Here is a 9021-nt window from a genome sequence, read left to right on the forward strand (position 1 = left end):
ATTTCTATGAAAGCCTAAACTGTTCTAGATTAATAAATAAATCAGCAGAAATAACACCCTCAAAGCTGGTAAACAACTGTTTATCTGGCAGAAAAGAAAATGTACCTTTGCTAATTAGAACTAAGGATTAGATTTTATTTTTTGCTTTATTTAAATTCAAGTTTGTGGTATTGGTTTCAGGAGTAGAATTTAGTGATTCATCACTTACATATAACACCCAATGGTCATCACAACAAGTTGCCCATCACCCATTTAGCCCATCCCCCCACCCACCACCCCTCCAGCAACCCTCAGTTTGTTCTCTTAACTGTAAGGTCTCTTATGTTGTGCCTCTCTGTTTTTATCTTATTCTATTTTTCCTTCCCTTCCCCTATGTCCATCTGTTTTGTTTCTTAAATTCCATGTTAGTGAAATCATATTTGCCTTTCTCTTACTTATTTCAGTTAGCATAATACACTCTAGTTCCATCCATGTTGTTGCAAATTACAAGATTTCATTCTTTTTGAATCCATTCATCAGTTAATGGACATTTCGGTTCTTTCTATAATCTGGCTATTGTTGAGTAGTGCTGCTATAAACATTGGAGTGCATGTGCTCCTTTGAATCATCACTTTCATACCCTTTGAATAAATACCCAGTAGTCCCATTGCTGGATCATAGGGTAGTTCTCTTTTTAGCTTTTTGAGGAAACTCCACAGTTTTCCAGAGTGGCTGCACCTGTTTGCATCCCCACCAACAATGTAAGATCTGCGTTCTCACCAACATCTGTTGTTTTTGGACTTGTTAATTTTAGCCATTCTGACAGGTGTGTGGTCATATCTCAATGTGATTTTGATTTGTATTTCCCTGATCAGGAGTGATGTTAAGCATTTTTTCAAGTGTCTGTTAGCCGTTTGTATGTCTTCTTGGGAGAAATGACTGTTCGTGTCTTCTGCCCATTTCTTAACTGGATTATTTAATTTTTGGATGTTGATTTTGATGTGTTCTTTATAGATTCTGGATACCAATTCTTTATCAGATAGGTCATTTGCAAATATCTTCTCCCATTCCATCAGTTGCAAGGGAAACAAAAGGAAAAATGAACTATTGGGACCTCATCAAGATGAAAAGCTTCTGCACAGTGAAGGAAACAACTAATAAAACTAAAAAGATTAGGTTTTTAAGTTCTCTTATCCCCAGGTAGGCTTGAACAGTTAGTGCAGGGTCAAGAATCTAGCCGGTTCAGAGGAGCATCAGATAGCTTCCACCTTAAGTTTTTACTCTTTACTCACTTGAGAAGTAACATAATCACTATGATAACCAATTGACATGTGTCCTAACAACCAGCTGCCTGAAGCCCAGAGAATGGTTCTTCTCAATGTGCAATTTCTTTCAATGTCACAGGAAGTAGGATTTTGCATCCCTGAGTTTTCCAAACAACATAAAGGTTATTCCACATTGCATAAAATCTTTTTAGCCTAGAGCCTTTTTGCAAGGCAGACCTGGCCATGAACTACTAAAAGTTTCCTTGAGCTTAAACCTAGGATTAGAGTTACAAATCAGAAGTACTAGAATACTACTTGTTTAATGAAAGAGTGGATAAATTAGTAAAGCCAGATTTGACACACTGACGATCCACCTATTATAGCATATCTTAAGGTCAATGATCACATCTTATTTATTCTTTTGTCTCCTAAATTGAAAAGAGTGACGTCACATAGTGTATATTCAACAAACATTTGTGGACAAATTCTTTGGTCACTATTGATACATCATGACCCTGCTTAGACTTCATAACAAAGGTTTTAGATATGCTATTATTATTCTATATTTTAAGTGAGGTGGTTACATCTTTTTTCCCAAGAAGATGAAACTGGCAAGTGACTTAGTTGAAATTCAAGACCAGAACTTCTGACCCTAAATCTAGTTTTCAAAGTGACATCAGTGACTTGAATGATTCAAAAATTTATAACCAATGACAAAGAAATAACGTATCATCCACAAACTGTGAGAAACATCACTAGGTATTGTCAATACTCATTGAATCCTCATAACAGTCTTGAGAGGTGCCTGTTATTATTCCAATTTCACAGATATAAAAAGGAAGCTTCGAAATGTTAAAACAGTTCCCAAGATCAGAGGACTAGAAAATGACTACTTACTATGTGTTGAGTGCTTTATATTTTCTAACGTCTCAAAGAACTCGGGAAGGATTTGAACCTCAAAAATCAAACTCCAATGTCCATACTACATGATGCTTCATATAGTCAGTGAGATTTATTTTAATTTCCTGAATATAATAGTAAATATTTAGCTTCAAACAGATTTTTAAAAAAATGCTAATATGCATAAGATACAAATTCCCAGGTCCTTCCGGTTTAAAGAATTGGGTCAGTATCCACAACACTTGTTGGACTTCACAATCTGAAATCCATACTTCATCCTCATCAACGAGGTCTCCCTCTTTAGTTAGCCTGTTTTGAATATTGAAATATAAACCTCAAATGTGGCATCTCATTTGATCCTACATTCATAAATAAAATAACATAATTCAAACTAGAACATTCAAGATAAAATATTCACCCATCATATTAAAGAAAAATTAGCTACTGTAGATTGGTTTGTGAATGGGTTTGATAGTTTAAAGACTCAGAGTTTTATTTCATGCAAAATAAGATAAGCAGTAACAATTCTAATAAAAGTCAACTTCTAAATCTAAAATTGAGGCTAACGAGGCGAGGTCCTGCTTTGATAACCTTGAACATTTTGGAGAAAGGAAACAGTTATCTGCCCTTTCCACAGCTCTGCAGTGAAGATAAGCCAGAAAGAAAGCATGACAGTGTGTATTTTGCACAGAGATGATTTAACAGAGATTTAAAAATGAAAAGTGAATAAAAAGGGATACCCTTTCCTTCATGCTAGTAACATAGTATATTTGCTGGTTTCTTTTGCCGGGGGTGGGGGGGGTGGGGGGGGGGGGGGGTTGGTGTTTGGCTGGGAGATTTTGTTATTTTTAGTTTTTTGGTTTCTAAGCTCTTGAGAGTAAAGATTTGTGTTTCATCTATGCTGTATAAATCACCAAGCAACCTAGCCATGCTCCATAAATATATAATAAGATACACAGGAACACAAACATTACAGCAAGAGAATGAAGTCCACGGTGACCCAACTTCTCAATTTATGCGTGCCCTTCAATTTCTTTTGGCTCTGATTCAAATTCTCAAGACCTCTGAGCTTCTTCCCAATGAGTTACTCTTTCCATATACCTAAAGACTTACCTTAACCTTCATATCTAGCAGTTATTAACATTGGCTAATTCTTACGAAGTAATTTTGAAATTAGCTTTTTTTTTTTTTTTAAGATTTTATTTATTTATTTCACAGAGAGAGAGAACACAAGTAGGCAGAGAGGCAGGCAGAGAGAGAGAGGGAGAAGCAGGTTCCCTGCTGAGCAGAGAGCCTGATGTGGGGCTTGATCCCAGGACCCTGAGATCATGACCTGAGCTGAAGGCAGAGGCTTAACCCACTGAGCCACCCAAGTGCCCCTGAAATTAGCTTCTTAATAGTGCTGAATTTATGAAGTACAACAAAGGTCCCTACTTTATCAAATAGTAGAAAAATAACTATAGTTAAATTGATCAACTTAAACATTATACTCCAATTCCAAGAGGATAAGGAAATGCATGAAGACTTAATGAATCCAGAACTAAGGAGGGAATTTAACAGAAGAACTCTCAGACAGATTGCTTAGGATAAAAATATTAATGCCAAATTACATAAAATGATCTCCAGATGCAGAAACAGAGAGCATATGAGTATGTTCCTCCAAATGTGAGTAAGTTTCTCTAAAAATTTCCAATGTTGGTCACTGCTATATAAAAACAGAGCTGTGATTTATTAAGAAAAGTCTATACAAGAGAATTTTTCATAGCTCCTTTTATAATTATTAAAACAAATATTTGGGGCAAAGGATTAGATACTCCTATGAAACTGTTTCCCAATTTATATCTCTTCAAAGAAATGTTATTAAATAAATAATTATTATTTTATCCCAAAAGTATTTTGAACTACTACAGTAAAGTTCTGGTATAATGAATAATTGTGCTTACCTTTTAGTTTCCCTGGTGCAGAAATGCACCAAATTTTTATTGGATAAATTGGCTAATAACAAATTTATTTTAATTTTAGTCCTAACGGAGGGACAGTCAGATTCCATCTCCCCTTCACTTGTCAACTTGACTTTCTCCTGTTCTAAGCATTTGGATATTATATATACTTTTGTTCTAATTTAGGTTTTAGAAATATAAACATGCTGATTCCTTTTTGGTATATGCAAATGAGGCATATATTGCAACTAAGGCAATTAAGTACTTAGGGTGAAAAATTGTAAGAGAAATTAGTTTGTAAAACTATAAAGAATCAGCTATTTTTTAAATTCTCATCTCCTTCTCTGAGGGAGATATATAATCTCGGAGGTAGATTTTATTTCGGTTCATACATATTTGATGACTCCTTTCAAAGCTCCTTCTTACAGAAGGATGTTACATCTCCACCCTTTTTAATCAATTGTCCATGTGACTTGTTTGGGCCAATAAAATGTGAGGGGGGTGATGGGTATCACTTCTGAACCAAACTTAAAGAGTGAGTGCCTGATTTCCGTGCTCTCTAATGTCTTTGTCAACTCAGCCACTGGGCAGTGTTCCAAGGAATGACTACTTGATCATGGATCCTGTCATAAAGATAACATAGAATAAAGCCACAGGTGTCCTACAATGGACATGTAGTATGAAAAAGAATTTTTTTTTTAGGTAAGTCACTAATATTTTGTAGTTGTTGCCACAGAATTACCTAACCTATCGTCTCTAATATACTTTCCATCAAATTGCCTTGAAAATAGTTGATAATTTGTTTCGAGGGAGTAACTAGCCATTATTCACACATCAGAACCTCTAGAAGAATTTATTCAATAAGCTCACTTATTATAAGGAATTAATTGTAAACAGTGAACAAATTATTATTGCTGTGGTCATGTAACAGGACATAGAAATCGTTTTGCTTTAAAAATTCTCTTTGTTAACCAGATTTTATCCAAGCCTATTAAATAAAATTATCACACCCAAGTTTAAGCCATGACTGTAATAATGTGAGCTTTCTCCTTTTAGAATATTTTCATATAGAGAACCAAGAGTGAAAAACATAATTGGTGAAACCACATATAATTATTCCACTTTCTGAAAGAAGCATGTACATTTAATTTTTTTTTCTAAGAACAACAAAAAAAGCACTGCTCCCTGGTCCAATGAGAAACATTAAATGCAGGGGAAAATGTTCTTTGGTTCAAAGCCCAAATTTTCCCACTTCACTTCTCATTTTGTACTTGAAGTGCTGCGACTGAGGAGTGATTTTACAGTGTAAACATCTCAGTATTCCTTTCATTTCTAGTAGTTGCTAATGGGCTTTTATTGCGACTTTTGAGAATTATTTATTTATTGCTATATAACAATAGATCATATCTAAACTAAAAGGAGGTGACTAGGTGCATATGCATAATTATGCAGATTGCTGATTAACATCAGTAATCCTGAAAGAGAGGTAGGGAGGGGAAAAGGAGAGGGATAAAGGAAGAAAAGAGAGGGACAGAGGAGAGAAGAGAGGAGAGTCAGAGCAATAAGCCACACAGTGGCCTCAGAAACGGAATGGACATGTTTTATTATATCACCTTTTCTGTTAAAAATAGAAGAACTTCAGAATATGCTCTCTGAGAAGGATTTGGAGTTAGGAAAGTCTTCTTTTATAATAAAACATGGATAGATTTTCCAGCTCATTATAAAATGTGAGCCAATAAAACAACAATTTTACCAGATTAAGAAAATTAAAATATCAAGATGTTTTCTCAATTTAAGCTACACTGTGGAGGCCTTAATTGTATGCTATTCTTAAAAAGATGGTCTGTCTCACCAATAATTTTCATATTCTACCTTTAGAAGAAAGATGGTCAGTCTCCAAGAAGTCCGGCAGATACCCTGCTATACCAGGCACCTATGTCTGACTACGGATATGGTTTTGTTTTCATATCTGTATCAATAATATCTTTATTTGCTAGGTCTGTCGTTCTGTCTTGCCTGTGAAAAATGATTTCCTCTTCAAGAGTCTGTGCTCATCTCCCTCAGACAGGAGTCAGCAGCAAATGGAGGAGAGTTCTAACATCCAGAATACACAAACGTCTTGTCCTAGAAAGAGATTTTTAATAATTATCATTCTGAGAAAGGGGTGGGGGATAAAAGTTAAAAAACGCTCTCGGTTCGATGAACCGTTTCCTATGTTTTCTCCTTCTAGAAAAATAAAATATACACAAATGAAAGGTATAAAAGCAAACAGATATAGCAATGCTGTTTCACTGTTCAGTGATTAGCAGAAGCTCTTCAAAAGCAGTTAGGGTGAAGGGAATCTCTTGGTCTTTAATGAAATTTGTTGAAATAACAATGATTAGAAATAAGAAATACCTGCAGGAAAGAAGCTAGGCTTCTCTCCCTCAAAAACCAGAGAAAAGACAAAAGAGAGAACTTTGAATGATGTTGATTAGATACTAGACGGGGCAGCCAGAGAAACCTAAATGTCCCAGTTTGTTTATTTATTTTTTTTAAGCGGGAAAATGATACCAAAAAAAATAAAATAAGAAAATAGTCTCAATATTCAAAAATACAGTATGCTATTCTGAACTAAAGGAGCAAAGCTTCTGATTTGGGTGATCAATTATAAGATGTTAGGAATAAAAGATGTTTTCTAAGGCAAACTCCTATGCGGCCAAGAAAGTATTTTCATATGACAATATTATTCCTAATAATATCTGAATTGATAAGTATAACTATTTGATAAACATGCCTGATCTCGGCCTCAGTATCAATCTTAGCTGTTCAGGAAAGCTACAGCCCACGTGGAACCATCTGCCTAAGTGTGTTTGATTCTGTGCTATCTTTAGGGCATTATGACATGCTGATCTTAATCCCTAGCCATGAATATGGCATCTAGTAGAAGTTGGCCAAGGAAATCTTGAACTGAAGTTTTCACCTCTGAGACAGGCTTGATGGCCCTGGCCTTTAAATGTCAGAGGCTATGCAGAAAAGGTCGAAACCCTCCTCTTAAAGATCTAGCAGCACCACGACCCTCCCTGCTGATGAATATGAAGCAGGTATCTCATTTTTTTTTTAAATCTAGAAAATTTATGCTCCCCAAATTGCAAGCATGGGCCAACCTTTGTCTCTTTTGTCCTTCAACTAAGAGAAAACTATTATACTCAGCAACTCTCCTAAAGGTAATCCTTAATACCCAAAAGATGTATCTGAAGCATCTTCTCAAAGGGAGGGAAGTTAAATCTGAGAAAAGTGGGCCTCCTGGAGTTGCAGAGCAGACATTGATTAACAGTAAATATGAAGAGCTTATACTCCTAAGGAAAGTGATATTTTTACCCCTGATCGCCTAGCATATGGATTCTCTTTCATGAAAACTGTTTCAAAGTTTAAAGTGGTAATAAGAAAAAACATATATATTTAGAGAAAGGACAAATACAGCTCATTAATATTTTTATTTATTTTATTGTGGTTTATTTATTTTTATTTTTTTAATTTCTTTTCAGTGTACCAGAATTCATTGTTTATGTACCACACCCAGTGTTCCATGCAATACATGCCCTCCATAATATCTACCACCAGGCTCACTCACTAATATTTTTCATTGAAAATTTATAGGCATTTTTATAAATGTCCACAAAAGTCAGATAGTGAATGGAAATTATTCATCTAGAACAACACTGTCCAAAAGAAATATAAACAGAGACACCATATGCAATTTTAAATTCTCTAGTAGCCATCTTGAAGAAAAAGTAAAAAAAAAAAAGAGAGAAATGAATTTTAATATATTTAAACTAATTTTATTTTAATAAATAATTAATATTAAATCAAACATACACTGTATTTGTTTTGAAATTTGAATTAAAATTAAATAAAATTAAAAGGTAGTCTCTCAGTTGTAATGACTACATTTCAAGAGCCCAATAGCCACACGTGGTCAGCAGCTCCAGTACTATAATACACAACCTGGGAACACATCAGGTTCAATGCACACTCATGGAAAAGTTGAGGAAACAGAAGCTCATGTAGAAAAAAATGAACTTCTTAAGACTACATAGCTAGAGAGTCATGTACCCTCAACTAGAACCTTTTGTGTGTGCATGTGTGGGCTTATGATATTTCTTCTATGTAAAGTTTTGTTGAACTGAAAAGTGCTAAGTTGACATTTCACACCCTAAAGTAGAAAATTTTGAGGACTAGCTCTAGTTTTTATTATTTAATAGCTCAGCTATATGAAAATGAATTCATTGATTACGCTATAAAATTCTGAAGTTTCCAAATGGAGCTCTTTGTGACATACGCAGGGGCTGTACAGAGTGGTGAGGAGAAATGGGCACTTTTAGGGCTCACATTTTACTCTTTTCCTGAAGTCAGTCAACTATCCAAAAATCATCACAGGTCACCTTCTCATGATTTTGCTTCTCATTTTAGTTTGCCACATGGTTACAGGTTTTTACTTAGGTTGACTTGGGCTCTTTACTGAGAGTCAGCCACATTCCAGAAATAAAATACATGTCATGCCATATCCAGGTTCTCTTTTACAGTGTGTTTTCAGACAACTGGCCACAGGCAGAGTCACTTCAATTAACTCAACTGTACTAGATGATGGGTCTCCTTCACTGTGGGACCTCTCCTCCATCATAAGGCACACCCTGCCTCAGTAAAAATAATACATCATTACAGGGCTCAGGGCCGTAAGAGCAAACAACCACAAAGAATAATATACAAAAGAATGTGTTTTGTCAGCACAGAATAGGGCCACATCAAACAAAACCTTCAAATCCTCTTCAGGTGTAAGTACATTTTCCTTACAAAAATTCTCTTGTTTGATGCCACCTTTGCCTGCTGCAAACATGCTCTGTTGCTCTGTAAAATTCGGAGTCATCTTTTGCCTTCTCAGACCTTATATCTCTTGC

The sequence above is a fragment of the Enhydra lutris genome, unplaced genomic scaffold (assembly GCF_002288905.1).
Source record: "Enhydra lutris kenyoni isolate GAN:26980312 unplaced genomic scaffold, ASM228890v2 scaffoldscaffold7, whole genome shotgun sequence".
In the NCBI taxonomy this organism is placed as follows: domain Eukaryota; kingdom Metazoa; phylum Chordata; class Mammalia; order Carnivora; family Mustelidae; genus Enhydra; species Enhydra lutris.